The sequence below is a fragment of the Empidonax traillii genome, unplaced genomic scaffold, assembly GCF_003031625.1.
Source record: "Empidonax traillii isolate 1590-97213 ecotype Southwest subspecies unplaced genomic scaffold, ASM303162v1 scaffold1:size7828297, whole genome shotgun sequence".
Classification (NCBI taxonomy): Eukaryota; Metazoa; Chordata; class Aves; order Passeriformes; family Tyrannidae; genus Empidonax; species Empidonax traillii.
The window spans coordinates 1087416-1103414 of NW_020955194.1; the positions used below are offsets into that span (position 1 = coordinate 1087416).

At 40.5% G+C, this 15999-nt stretch overlaps 1 long non-coding RNA gene across 1 annotated transcript in view; it reads right to left on the minus strand.

The window, feature by feature from the left end:
• The window catches only part of LOC114055580, a 28802-nt gene extending 17567 nt beyond the window's left edge, over positions 1-11235 (minus strand). Inside the window, exon 1 of the long non-coding RNA XR_003570774.1 lies at positions 11116-11235. This is a non-coding gene — a long non-coding RNA (uncharacterized LOC114055580). The remainder of the gene's footprint in view (positions 1-11115) is intronic.
• Positions 11236-15999: the final 4764 nt, after the last annotated feature.

A 15999-nucleotide genomic window follows, 5' to 3' on the forward strand; every position in this document is an offset into this window, starting at 1 on the left:
GCAAGAACCTATGCTTTTAATTTATCTTAGTTCACTTCTGAAGCCTGGTGTTGTCACTTAAAGACAAGCAGAGCAGGTGTTGTTATGACGGTGATTATTAACATTATTATTGACGTTGTTTGTAAATGAAAGCCTGTTCAGGGGAGCAGTTACATTCCTGCTTTAGTCCCGGGGAGCTGAAAGGACCACTGAGCTCCCCGTGCTTGTTTAAAGGCTGTTTTAAATAGGGATGAACCTGAACGTACGTTTAAGTGCTTCACTGAACTGGAGCCTAGGAGAAGTATGGAAAGTCTCATTTTCCTCACGGGACAAACCTTTGCTCGTTCCAGCCAGACCATGCAGGCATAAATCACGCTGAGCAGCCGAAGAAGAAGTATCTCCCTGCATAAATTCCCGGATTGCTCGAAGTTAACACCTAATTACAGAGCTGTGAACCCAGATACACCGAAGGCGGTTTGAAAGGCTGCCTGAAACATCATGGGTTGAGATGCCTTTGTCGGGAGCATTGTGCTGTGATGTGTAACGTGGGTAGATTCCCGTGGGATGTTGACAGTTTGTGGGAAATGCATGTAGGAGGAACTGGGTTACGAAGACCAGGGGGGTTAAATTCTTTTTTTCTCTCTCTCTCATTGTACTGTATGTGGGCTTGGAGATTTTTTGGGGGGTTTGGTTTGTTCGGTTTTTAAGGTATGGGGAAGGAAGAGCTCCTGGTTTTGGACAAATCTGGCTGCTACTTGTTCCTGAAGGTTCGATACTACACTGCTCTTACCCTCCCAAAAGGATGCTGGTTGATGCTCCTGAAAGCTCTAATGTTCTTTTTTTTTCTTTTTTTCTTTTTTTTTGCTCATGGCATTTATATTGAGTGATAATCACTCGAAAAGCTATGGATTTATGTAATAAATTAATTAGCTCTGCAATATTTCCTCTGCTCTCTGCCTGCCAGTCTGTCTCTGCTGGGACTTGTTCAGTTTTTTTCCAAACAGTTACAAATAGCTCTCGGTGTTATTATTTGCTTTTAAATAATCTGTCAGGAAAATTTTTTTTTCCCTTTTCACACCAGAAGAGGATTTTTTCCTCTCTGTTATTCTGGCCTGAGGCACAGGGCAGGCAGGCTCTAGGTCTGCCCTGGCAGTGGGTTTTCCACATGCAAACATACAGAATTTAAACTTCACAGGCTTACAGCAATGCAAGGAAAAGTCCAGAAGCTTTGCCATTGTAAAAGGATGAATCTTACCTTCATGAACAGCTTGTCACTAGTATCAACAGTGCATGAGATATCATATCCAAAGAAGTAATGCTATTAGTTATAGAAAAACAAATTTCATGGCACTCTTCCTCCCATACTTTCTCGTTCCTCTCCTGAATGTATGCTGGAATTGGCATATGATATCAGACCAGGATCTGTTTAATCTAAAGATGGTGTACACACAACTTCTTGAAAAATATTTCTTGAACTTAATGAATTTGCATATTCTAATTTTCTTTATAAGTGTTTTGTCCATTTTAATGCTGCTATAACAAAGAGTTCCAGAGAATAATTTTGTATTTGTGTTGCGAGAAAAAAATGCAGTCTTTTATCATTCCTTATGGATTTTCATCATGTAATGTTTCCACTTTTTGAATGAGAGAAACATTGAATAGGAGCACAGGATATTTCATTTGTATTAGAGTCATCATATTGCAACCTTTAATATATTCCCCCTTATTTCGTCTTCAAATTAAATGGACCTAATCCTTTTTATCTTTTCACATAGAAAATTCTTCATTCCTCTACTTATTTTAATTATTTTTTATCTGAATCCCCTCTGTTACTGTATTATCTCCTCCAAATGCACTGACCAAAGCTGAACACAGTGTGCCAGTTGGCAGTGTATTATTCATTTACCTATCACATTATACTGTTTATAATGTTTTCCTCCCTGTGTCTTATGCCTCATAATACATCATTTGTCTTTTTCCCCCCACAGATTACATACTCTGCAGAAGCTTTCCTGCAGAGTTGTCATCAGGAGTGATCCAACCCTTTTCCAGACTGTCACAGTCTATAAGTCAATAAAGTACCTGTGCCTTTTCAAACTCTTCTCACTGATTGTCATTGCATTTTATTTATCAGCATGTACTGGGCTGACATTCTCCTGTAAGGGCTGTCACCATGTTTTTCCTCAGTTTTAGCTTTACTGTGTTCAGTTTTGGCCTCTCACTACAGGAAAGGTATTGGGGTGCTGGAGCGAGTCCAGAGGAGGGCAATGGAGCTGGGGAAGGGTCTGGAGCACAAGTCTGGTGAGAAGCAGCTGAGGAAGCTGAGGGTGTTTAACCTGGAGAAAAGGAGGCTCAGGGGAGACCTCATCACTCTCTACAACAACCACTGAAGGGAGGTTGCAGCCAGGCGGGGACTGGTTTCTTCTTCCAATAGAAAATGATCGACCAAAAGGGAAACAGTCTCAAGTAACACCAGAGGAGGATGAGATTGGATATTAATAAAAAATTCTTCACAGAAAGGGTTTTCAAGCATTGAAACAGGGTAACCCGAAGAAGTGGTGGAGTCGCAAACCCTGGAGGTGTTTAAAAGAACATTAATAGGTCTTCTATAGAGTAAATTACTATGTATTGAAGTGTAAATGTGGCTCTTAGAGACATGGTTTAGTGGTGGACTTGGGAATGCGGGGTTAACAATTGAACCGGGTGATCTTAGTCCTTTCCAACCCAAATGACACCACGATTCTGTGTGTGTGTGTTCTGAAGGTGCTCCCACATTAAGTACGTAGCCTTTTCCTGGGTTCATTCCCGTCAATAGCCCTGCTAGAAGACATGGGATGCCCAGCCCCAGCTCCTGCCGGGCCATTTGGATTGTTTGTTCTTACTCTTCATTTCACGCCTCTGTGCTGCGCTCCAGCTGTTCGTGCAGAGCTGTTACTGGAGCTCATGCAAGGCACATCTGAGCTGCCTTTGAACTTGCTAGCTCAGGTGAAGCTGGCAGCAGAAGGCAGTGTGGGAGGCTGAGAGCCCTCCTGGCTTGCACAGCCTCTGTTAGGGAGCTGTGATGATCTCCTTGCTGATACACCTACCCTCCTGCAGTGCGGGAACTACACCAGCAAAAAAAAAAAAAAAAAAAAAAAAAATTACTCACCTCAAGCTCCTCAACCTCCAGCTGCACCTCTGAGTGCAACTTGTTCATGGCCTTCATATCTCAGCTGTGAGGTTTGTTTCTCCACAGGTGTTGAACAGCCATTCCAAAGAGAAAAAAACTAAAACACTTTATTGGAGGCTTTTGGATAGCTCTAGTGTGTAATATTCACTGAGGTAACTCCAATGATGCCGGGTTCTTTTAGGCCTCCATGTAGCAAAACTCAAAATCAGTTGCTTAATATTAAGCTACAGCCAGTGGGATTTTTTCCTGTGCTCAAATGCAAACGCATGCTCCTATGTTGGACTCAGTGACATCTCTCTGTTTAAGTACTTGGCTGAAGAAATCAGCTATTTTATGGGATGCAATCTTTACACTTTAATTTCTAGAAAGCTCCTTTCTATAGCATGCAGAGCAGCTACAGGTTCTGTGGCTCCGTGATGCAAAGGCTACTTACTGGTAGCTGGAAATGTTGGCTGCGCTACCTTTACAAACTCGGGCCAAAAGCATTCAGATTAAGCAATAATTTAAGCAACACTATGAGAGCACATGGCCAGTTAGTCACCAGAGGTACATACGTATGCAGAAAGTAAATCCCCAACCTGTTATAGTAATGCACTTAGTTACTGGAAGTGCAATACGAGCTTACTTTCATGAGCAAGGATGAAAGAACTCGTTTAACCTTTGTACAGCATTTTCCACCCACACACACAAAAGTGACATCAGATGCTTCGTATAGGTACAAAAAAACAAGTCAGCATTTGGGAGACTCCTGAACAAGAGACAGAGATAAGCCCTTACCTCTGTGTTTGTGCATTTAACTTGCTGTGCGTTTATGGTGGGTCACTTGAAACTTCTCACTACTTATTTCTGGATCTTTATGACTCTGACACAGAAAGAAAGCTCTTCAGACCTGTGCTTAAAGCACTGGGCATGAAGCACTTACTGGAAGGTATTTTATGTTTGTGCACGCAGTATAAAGTAAGGCTTTTGCGTTTAAATTGGGGAATGTTTTAGTTTCTGATACGCTGCAGATTGAACCACTGGCACTGAAGAGGGATTTTCACCAGGTCAATCATTAGCTGGCCTTTGAGTAAGAGCATAAAAGCCTTGGAATGGGGGTTTAAATGAGTGTCACTGAGACAGCTAAGTGAGACACAGGCTGGAAACATCCAGCTCTGTGCAACATCTGGGTGGATTTCAGTCCACTCCAGTGTCACCTGAATGGTCCTGCAGGACTTCTGAAGTTCAGGGTTTCTAATCTTTCCAGAACAACTCCATGCTAACATTTTGTCTTACTTTTGGAACAGGTTGACGCTTAGTTCCGATGTGCCCCAGCATGCAACAAGAAAGGATTTGGCTTTAATTGACATTTTTGAACCATATGAACACTCTGATTCCTCTTTCCTCCCTCCTGCCCTCTTCCCACCCCCAAAAATTGTTTGATAATAAACTTTGAAGTCCTGGGAGAAGTAGCATGTGTTTGTAAAGGGAGAAAGTGGGGGTGGCGGAGGTGGTGGAAGGAGCTGAGTTTGTCAACACAACAGCCAGGAAGCAGGTTATTTATAAGGCTTGTGGTGGAGAGGGGGCCAGCCCACAGGTTTTTAAAAAAGATCTTAACTAATCTCACAGTACAGCTAATTCTGCTATTTGTAAATACGTTTCCCTTGCAGTTTTGGTGAACAGAGAGAGAGAAAAAGGGCCATGGTACAGGGCATGGCAGGTCTATCTCAGCACCTCTAGCATGGGTGTTGTCCCATGCAGATGCACATTTTCTGGACTTCAGTGATGCTCCTAAAAAGGACTGTGCTATCCCTAGAGATAGCAAGCATGGAGGCACACTGGAACTGATGCTTTCTCAGAATTCAAAAATCCTTTATTTGAATCATGCCTCTGACAAACGTTCAGCCTAAAGTTTGAAGAGTTCTTAAACCACAGAACGTACCATTTTCAGCTGGGTTTCATGACTCTAGCAAAGAGGAAGTTGACTGTGAGAGGCACATGACCATGAGACTATACTTGGCTGGACTGACATCAAAATAAGTGAGTTTTGGACACGTAAAGATTTTTAAATTCACTGGTTAAGTAGAGTCACATTTGGATTTATTTTCCTTTCCTGTGTAGAGCATATAGTAAGCCATTCTTGAGGGCTGAACAGTGCTCTCAGTCCCATGATATATGCATGACACGGACTTGACACTGCTGCTACATTCCTCCAGTTCAGCAGCTCTGTGAAGGCTGTATCATCCTCAGCTGAAAAAGGTCAAAAAAAAAAAATAGCTTTATCTCAGGAGAGATAGTCTGCAATTTAATGCTTGGCCCTTCAATTCAAATCACATGTGTGAGCATTTATAAGGATACATACATACACATGCATAGATACAAACATATATATATCTATGCAACAGTATTGAATTATTAGTTATATTTTAATTTCATTTTCTTATAGGAAAAAAAACCCAAATCACACAAGTTCATCTCCTTTTTTTTTTTTTTGCCATAAAGAGCAGTAAAAGACATAAACATGTGACATAACAGATCAAATCTAAGGGGATATGCATCTATTTGTACTTCATTTTTATATTTGGAAAAGGAGATTTTAAAAAGATAAATTTTCAATAATAATAATAATAATAATAGATGAAAATCCATTCTGAGGTCTACTTTGTTAAAGAAAGAGAAATTACAATAGATATTGCTGTAGAAATCTCCCTGAGTTAGGTCCATTAACTGGTTAGAAAACTAAAACCACTTAAGGGCATGCCCTGCCCTTCGTCCCACTGGGATCCTGCAGAGCTCTGGCAGAGCAGCAGTGGGAGCCCCAGCTGGGGACATGACATCACCCTGGTGCAGAAACTTCACAGGTAACCTGGAGCGAAATTTCTGGCTGAAATTCTGGCCCTATTGACATTGGCAGGTGTTTTGCAACTGTCTGCAACGGGGATAGAATTTAATCCTCTTTGTCCAGAAGAGAAGCTAGGAACCAAAATCAATACCCAGGTACAAAACTGCAGGAGTTTTACATTTTTTGGTATCAGGGCCAAATATTTGGTATTTGCTCTTGGCCTGGAAGATCACGGGATGAATCAGGAGAAGAGGTAATAGAACAAAAACCAGTGACCATTTCACTGATTTCCTGGTGTTCCAGAGAGGTAGGAAATTAGGATTGGTGATAATTTATATATACCTTGCTGGCAAGATTTACCAGAATTTTCCCACACCTGAGACCGAGAGAATTTGATTACTTTAACTCTCATTAACACAAAACAAAAGATACGCAAGAGCAAACTTGAAAAGCAAGATTTTGAAAAGAAAAAGTTTAAAAAGAAACAAATGTTTGGAAAAGAACTTTCAGGAGACAAACACTTTGGTACCCTAAAATGCAGGATGCTCTATGGTCTTTCAGTACTGTATACAGTGATGGACATTGCTACACGCCCAGCATCATCATGAAAAGTGTTAATTCACAGCCAGCAGAACATGACACTGGTAGGACACTAAAAGGAGCACTTACTTAAAAGTTACAGTTTCTACCCAGTCTGTGAAGTCTTACAAGTAAGGAAAAATTAAATGGAATTTCTATTAAATTTTATATATATATATATATATATATATATATATATATATATATATATAAAATAGATATTCTAGCAAGCAACTCTGTTTCACTTCTCAGGCCAATTAGAACTGAAACATATTTTGGGATGCATAGAGAAATTATATTTCCATTTTAATAATAATAATGGACGGTAAAAACTTCCATTTCAGCCTTTAGCTTTATTTTTAATCTAATATTTATATTTTTGGATAGAGAAAATGTATCAGCAAAAGCTGTCCTGGCCCTACAAAATACAAAAATTGTCTCTAGTAATTTGCAAAGATGTCTGAGACTGTCATTCCTCTCTGGACAGTTTGTTGGTCTTACATAGTGCTGCTCTTCCCAGAGGAACATAAATATTGTTTTCTCTGGAAAGTATACCAGGATTCTTGACTTTAATACTCTCCAACATTTATATCAGGATAATCTCTATGCTATGTCCTTGTGTTACCTAAAATAAGTGAAAGCAAGCAACATCTGAGTCTCCCCACTATGATTTCTGGCTGATATTTTCCCCAGGAATAAATTCAGGCAGTCAAATCCCAGTACCCCCACTCCAGTTCAGCTGTGACAACACAATTTTGTGCTTTCAGTGTGGGATTGTAGTTTCTTGGGATTTTACCTGTGTTTCGAACCATGATCAACAAATGATAAATTGATTTCACCTGCAGATACTATCAGTATAACATGTTATATCAGTATAACCATAGCTATGGTTAATGATTTAAATTGAATGCAAACGATTCTAATAAGACTTTTTCCCTGTAAATTTATTTTAAATGACACATAATTATCTTAAATAGGGAAAAGTGTTTAAACTGGCAAGCAAACTAATTGAGACAAATATCTCAAAACCATGATCTCTTGTCTAGGAGAGGAAATGCTAGAGTAAGACTGGCAGTGGATGAAACTATAAGATTTGTAGAAATTAATTATACAGAAACTCTATAATACCTTTACCAGCAGAGTAGTCAATCATTTCAAGTTAGTATGTTCTTTCTAGACTGAGTCTGGATCCAAACCAGAACTCTGTGCTTCCCATGTCTCAAAAATGTTTGGTTTCAAAATCCTCTTTATGTATTTTACGGGCTTTGAGTGGGACTGCTTCAAAAATTCCATCCAGAGCGGTTTCCAGCACCAGTGATCCATACATGAAGCTGTGTGCTGGCATTGATCAGGCTGTGTTGCAAGTATTGTGAAACTGCAGTATTTGTTTTGAAAAGGCACAGATCCTGAAGCTCGAAAGTCTCAGCCACTTTTTTTTTTGATTAACAAATTATTTCTAGCACTAAAGCACTAAATTTTTTTTTTCCTGTACAAAACACAGGCTTGACTTAAAAAAATATAAATAGACTCGATTGTTTTATTTTCTCATTTAGGTATTTGTAGGGCAGAGTTGGTATTTAACCATGAGGGAAAGAGCTTTTCATTCTCAACCTACAGCTGCCCTGCAGAAATCTCTCACGTCTCCATGTACCAAGCAACAGCAAATGAGCCCATGAGGTGGCTCTTCCTGCTCAGATGACCAGCTGGGTAACAGTTAATCCTGACATTTTAAACAGAACTGACAATTCAACAATGGTTGCTACAGCTGTGAGAGAGTTCATTACGCCAAGGGACTGCGCCTACAATGCACAATGGAAGTGAATCTGGGGAGGGTTTGAATAAAAAGGAGCTGAGCTGTTTGGAGGGACGACGGGGAAGATCAAATGGAGTCGGGAGCGTGAAGGCTGCCTTTGTGCAAATATGAACTTATGAAAAGAAACTGTGGATGGAACCGAATTTCACCAGGGAGGTGAACTCCCCATGCACAGTCGCTAAGCAGGCCAAGCTTCCCCGCCAGACTTGGATTTTGCCAGAGTGAGAAGAGCACGTCATAATTTCTTTTTCTTCATTTAATGGATCCCAGAAGACAAACCCTGTTCAAGATAATCTGACAAAGTAGATAGATTTCAGCTGTGCTGTACTGGCATCCTCAGAAAGTCCTTGCCTAGATGTAGGTTGATTACTAATATTAAAGAAAGGTGGGCAGAGAGTAATAGTCTGCAGGACAGAGGCTAAAAAACAGTACTGCAAACTATATAAAAATGTGTCATTGGCCATTGGGTGAGCTGTGCAGCACCCTGGTGTTGTATGACCCTGTCCAACAAGAGATCCATGCTAAGAAACTTGCACATAAAGTCCTTAGAAGGCAAAGAGCACATTAAACCACATCAAGGCCTCTGTGAGCTACTTCTAAAATGTTAACAAACAGCTTGCTTAAAGAGCAGTGGCAATGATAAGAGAGACAGAGATAGAGAATGTAATTCTCTATCAGTTCGAAAGAATGCTCTTTTGAACTGCTTACTGTAGCTTCCCAGCAAGTTATGTGCAATTTCAGGCTGTGTTTAGCAAATTTTCATTTGAAACAAAACAAAAACAACCAAAAGAGCAGCTATAATCCTGTTTATCTGCTAAAATAGTAGTAGCTGACAAGAGGAAAATATGACTTGGCCGGTAGTGTTACCAGCTTTTGATCTTTTGGAAAATCTAGAATGGATGAAAAAAAGAGGCAGTGTATGAAAGGTGTCTGATGTTGTGTTACTGAAGGGGGTAGGAGGTGAGTGGGTTGTGGTAGCTGTTGTTTTTACATTGTATTAATAAATTTTTTTCAAGATACTGACTCGTGTGTTGGTGATCTCCCTCCTGAGACAAAAGGAAGAAGGCGAGCCAATCCCACCTGCAGCCTGTCAGCCCCCATCTCGTCTGCTGGGATAAGTGGAATATAGGGTTGTAGTCCCAGGTGAGACACTGGAGACTCTTGGAGGCATCACAGTGGCCTGGCTTCAAAGCAGGCATCAGTGAGGTGCAGCACTGAGCTGTGCTTGCAACAGGCACCTCCTGAAGTGCACGGACCTACCCGAGCTGAAAGGGACCCCCAGGTGTTGGCAGGGATGTGCTGCTGGTGCGTGGCCCTTCAGAGCCATCACATTCAGAGCATCACTAACCCCGGAACTGATGCACCCCTCTGGCACAGGGGTTGCTCTCCCAAAGCAGGAAGCAAGAATCATAAAATGATTTGTGTTGGAAGGGACCTTGAAGATCACGGGCAGGGATCAGATGGCCACGGTGCCCTGTGGCTCCTTGAGAAATAATCTCAGTAATAATTTTCTCAGAAATAATCCGAGAAATAATTTTGGATCAGCCAGGACTATGCTTTAATTAGACACAGTAATCTTGTTTGGAAAATCTGGCAATGAATTGGCCATGGCTGATATTAAAAGAAACTGGATAATTATAAGACAGGCGCTCACATACGGCTTTTTTTCATTGTTCTCTATGCAATCCAGTGCCTTCAGAGAATAGCTGTGCTGTTTGTTTATTATTGTTATTAGCTTTTATTAGATTCAATGAAACCTACCTCAGAGTCCTTCTGTTTTTCAGTTTCTCATTTGACAGCATTATTTGTACTGAGGAAAATTTCAATATATTGTAGAAATTATTATAAAGTAAATTAATATGGGTTAAATTATTAAAATTCCTTATATAATTTTTTAATAAATAATGACCAATTGTTGAAAACATGTTAAATGTGGATACTTTAGCAGCTGGTTGAGGGGATAAGAGGCGCATTTAGCAGCTATGAAATGCTTACATTTGTGGTATCTACAGGAAAATTGAGGAATTAATTTTATACAAACTAAGCAATACCTTGACTAAGACACAGTTTTGAGGTGAAGGTCTGCAGTAGTTCTAGTAAATGGTTGACACCGCCTCTACCTACCATGGTCGCTAAAATGATCTCTTTTTGTAAATGTAAAATATTTGTAGAGCTGAATGTTATTTGTTTGCTGTGCAATTAAATCATTGATGTTGACATTTCAATTATCATCATAAGCCTTCAGCCTGAACACCCCACTGAGATGGATGGAATCAGCTTACAACCACACAGAGCCCTTCCCTTCCTTCAGGCGTTCTGAAGAGCTGGGCATAATTCCCCGTGCTAGACTCCTGTTCAGCTAATGTCTGGAAGGTTGTCTCATCACCAGATAGGTTGTAAAGGATAGATTAGTTCCCAGTACAGTCCCACTTTTCTCCCCTGCAAACCAATATCAGGTGCTGAGGGCCATGATGACCGCTGCTTGCATTCACTGCATTTCTTCAAATGAGATCCATGTCCCCCTATTGACAACTTCTTCCCCACTCTCACAAGAAACCTTCTCCTCTGTGCCTCACCTGTACCCTCCCTCTATCCCAGATCTTTGTTTCCACATTTTGTTGCACATCTGCCACACCAGAGCCCTGTGAGAAGGACGATTGCTGGCTCCGATACAGGACCTGCTGCATCTGCCGAGCGCAGCGAGGCTGCAGCAGACACACAGCCAGGATTTTTTGTCCCCTGAAAGGGGCTTACCTGGGTCCTGCAGGACAGCCCGTAGCTCACAAGGTGGCCCTAAGCCACCACCTCCCCCCTGTTCCATGCTGTGGTGTGATGTATTTCCACCATCCTGTCCCATTGTGGAGTAAAGGCACTGGTGATACGGGTGCTACTGAAGGTGGGGGAAGACCAGCCAAGCGAGAAAGGGGAAGGTGGCACATTCAGAGCAGAGTTGGCAGTTCTGTAAAGCTGACACCAGCAATGTAAATGTCCGGACATATTACCCAATACATCTCAAAGGTTTCATCAGGAGAAGGCAAGAAAGGCTGGTTTCAAGAATGGAAAATTTAGATCAGTGCTGTCTTGTGTGGTGAGATAGTTCAGTCTGGAAAGCAGATTTTTTTAGGGTACCTCACATTTGTGCATCATATCAGGAGGCACCCCTTGGCTCAGGTGCAGTCCAAGTGCTCTGACCAGTTACAAAGAGGTTGTTCCCACGGGAGTCAGAGGGTGGATGGACACACTAAAATCTGCCCAAGCTTGCAGCCAGACCTGTGCAGGGGGCTCAGTGGGGCTGCAAGCCCTGTTCATTCAGGGTGTCTGACACGTTTCCTCTTCTTTCTCTGTAGCTTTTAATTTTTTTGTAGTTCCCTCTCTGCAGGAGCGGGGTGACAATAGGCTGCCTGGACATTGTGTGCATTTTAACGATTTGGGAGATTTTACCACATTATCATTGCAGCCAGCTCTCTGTTATGTAAGACGAGTAATCCAGACCATCTATAGCAGGGTGAAGAGATGCTCAGCATGCACCCCCTGGGTTCTAGGTAGTCTCCTTGCTCCTACTCAGTTGACTATGGATGAACAGTGTGAGTGTCTCTATACTGTGCTTCCAACACCTGCATAACCCCAGCCCCTGATTCCAGAGAAGGGAGAATTGATTGCAGCTCAGAATTTCACTACAAGCATTGCATTGGGAGGCCTGCCAGCGTGGAGTATCAAATTAAAAGTGACAATAACAGGATTTTTTTTTTCCTTTCTCTCTTTACCTTACGAGCATTTTTCTCATTTTTCAGTCTGGCAAAACTAATGCAGAGATAGTTCAGGTGACTTATACAATGTCACTCATCCAGTGAGTATCAGTCAAAATATACACTAAGTTGTCTGAATCCCTTTATAAGCAGCTTTTGTCTCATATTTTAGCCTGGCTTAGCATCATCTCACATCCCAAGGACTTGTAAGTGTATAGACTTCAGCAATGCATGACAGTGACTGCGTGACATTTGCCAGAGTCCTGAAAACTTAATGCAGAAATCTAGTGGTGATTCTGATGTGCTTTTATGTGCACATCAAACCAAACCTCACCTTAGTGTACAGTTACATTCCAATGTCAGCTCTATCCCAATTGTAACTGTTGGCTTTAATGGAGCAGCACCAGAAAGTAGGTACGACCATGGAACGTTAAAGGAAGTTTCAGAAAAGGGATTTTCAGGCCCATGTGCAACTATTTCCCCCAGGGGCAAGAGTATATTATTCAGCCAGTGAATGAAAGAGGAACACCAACAGTTTGAGTGCAATATTGAAGAAAGAAGTTTTTTTTTTCATCTGTTCTCTTCATGTGTTGAAGCAAAGGGAACTGGCTGTGTTTAAAAATACGGCCGAGCACATTTGATGAGTAATTAAGTAACATATAAAATGACTCAAGAAAAAAAAAAAAGACATTTTCAGCATTGCTGGAAACTGTGCTTTTAGATCAGAATTCACACTAAGTCCAGGTGCCTGGACTTTTTTGGTGACTTTTTTTAAAAAAAAATTTGAATCCAACTCAGATTTATCAGAACATGGCAGAAAAAATCCTTTCCACAGCAGTTTTCCTGGTGGTGGACGTCACAATGGCAGAAATTTCACAAGGACAACTGGCATCATCCTGTCCACAGCATTTTTCCCAGGGGGGAAGGTCACAGTGGCAAAAATTTCACAAGGACAACTGGCACCAGCAGATTTCTACCTTTCAATTGGGTTAGGGCCAAAATAGTAATTGATTTTTCACTTTCTGCTGGAGATTGTAAACAGTTATAGTGTCTTTTTTTTTTTTTCTGCAAGTTTTTTTCACTAGTATGACCGTAATTAGCTACAACAGAATTACTTCTGATCAATCTTTAATTTCATCTTTTCATTAAATGTAGTCATGTCTATACTTTGCACATTCAGTCATATTTGAACTCAGATAAGCAGTCCTTAGTAAAACATTAAATAAATGTCAAAGATGAAATAGAGAAATTTTTGAGTACCATTATGAGTAGCAAATCCAAAGCAAATTGGTAAATGAGTATTCAATTCCTTTTATTTAAATACCCATGGAAAATAAAGTAAACAAAAATATATTTGACAGCGTGTATGTCCAGTGGGAACATTTCCTTGAGTTTTACTTTCTAGTGGCTAAACATTAAGTCGAGCCTTTAACTTGAATTTAATGTATTAAAGCAATAACAATCAAAGCACAAGGCATTTCCTGGGAATTAATGACTGACTGGGAGAGTTGATGGGCCAACGTGAAGCTGAGGGCCATTAACTCCGGCTAGTCATTAATTTCCCTGAAAATTCCCTGTGCTGAAGTTGTTAGTGCTTTTTATAATCTTCTTATCTATTCAGTGTAAATATAAACATTTTCTCTCATGTCCAAGCAATTTCTAAAAAGAATCCATAGGATGGAGCTACCAGCAGCCATGTGCCTCCAGATGTCCCTTCCAACCTCAATCACTCTGTGACTCTGGGAAAACTGAGAGTTTTGATCACAGAAAAGTTTATTTCTCTGGGATCCTCAGGAAATCCTTACGAGTAAATGCCCAATTTCCAACATTTTCCAAAGGACCTGCATGGCAACAGACTCATGCTATCAGATCCTAATCTATCACACTGAGTATAAAATCAAAAAGGGCAGTTGTGAGTCTTTATTTTGATGATATTATGTTCCTCTATCTATCTATCTATCTATCTATCTATCTATCTATCTATCTATCTATCTATCTATCTATCTATCTATCTTATCAGGTTACTTTTGGGCATTATTAGTTATTAATAAAGTTCATTGCAGTAATATCTCAGAGCCCATGGGGAATGGCATCCTTTTGTGTAAAGGGAACAGAATGGACCTCCAGACATTCTTATGGCATTCACAATCTTACATTTCCTACACTGCTTGAAACAATAAATAGATGATCCATAGCAATTCTAAGGAACAGAAATGGTGATGGCATTCTTTATCTGGCTTTCATTTTTTGTCCTTGATGGTATTGATTTAACCTCTACGAAAATTAATCTCAGGAGAGGAATGGAGCCTGAAGATTTTACTTTTAAAACTTGCAATTTCCAAGAGCAATTGCAAGTTCTTGATCTTCCTGTTTTGGTTTTTTTCAGGGTTTTTTGTGTGTGTGTGTGTGTGTGTGTGTTCTGTTTGGGGGATTTTTGTAGGGGCTTTCTTGAGATTTTTTTGTTGTTGCTGTTTTGGTGGGTTTTTTTTAATGGGCTTTTATTTAAAAATTTTTTTATTTGATGAGGTGGTTACTAGCTAGTGCCTTCTAACTTGGCCAACCTGTTTTCAGAAGTCATTCATTCGTCTTATAATTGGCAATAAAAGTTTCCATTTCATACTGTAGCTTGCTTAGAAATCAGTCATTTCTAACAACAAATGAAAACTCAGCATGTGGAAGTGTTGAAAAAGGATGTGGAACCACAAGCAGGGAATTTTATTCATCCTGATATTTCTGTGCACCTGTGAAGTAATTGGGACATGTGAGTCCATGATTAAATGTAGGTGGTAAAGTAATTTCAACCCTGTATTACACCTAGTGTTGAAATTTCTCATTTTACATGAGGAATAAGCTCTATATTAACATATTTAAGATACAACCCTTCAGCACAGAGAAGAAGAAAAACCCCATGATTAGAAAAGGGCCACTCTTAAATCTGAAGCCCAACTTCTGGTTAGATGGCATTACTACATAATTTTCCATTATCAGCTCTGCTGATTTTCATCATGGATGCAGCTCTCACAAGGAAGCAAGGAAATGGAACACAACCCTGGCTCGACCTGACCAGAAGCAAAATGGGTGATACCACCTCTCTCTTCGCCCTCTCCTGACTGTGAACAGGATAAAGGAAGTCTAAAGAGGATCCTAAACCAAAAGCAGTTCATTCAGCAGACTCTGGGGAAACGGCGACCCGAGTCACAAACTGAACTTTGTGGTGGGTGCTTCCCTCCTGAATGGGCTACATTAAAATCTAAAACCCAGCATATGAGGGTTGAATTGATAGAGGGGCGAAAGTCAATTCGGATATATACTGTGTTGCCTCAAACAATGACAAATTATCCAGTATGACACTATAGAAAGCTGTATCAGTTCCTTTTCTTTTTGGCAAAACACCATATATTTGACAAAACTGTTTGCACTAACAGAAACAATTCCTAGTGAGGAGGCTGTACTTTATCATTTGAAGTGCCACCCCAGATGTAAGAGTTTTTTCAGACTGTCTTGGCTCAGTGTTTGATATTTATTTTCATCATTTAGGAGCATCAGGTACTCATGTCTTGGAAGGTGTCTATTGAATAAGTGTTTGGTCCTCACACAACAGGTGATACCACTGCACGGAGTTAACTCAGCTTCTCAACCTGAGAGTTCAGAGCGTTACGACAGAAAGATCTGGGAGTTTATTTAGATCAAACCAACCCATAACTAAGTTTGGCACCTACTTATATAAAATCTGTGATTTCCCTAGAGCTCTCTCCCCGAGATGTTCTACAATTCTTCCTTAGGCAGTTAATCATGCGATTATCCTACTCACTGCTGTTATAAAACACTCACTTTATAAGTGTATATATTGCACGGATAGTTGGAGGAAGAGTCCTCAGAAATAAATTTTAAG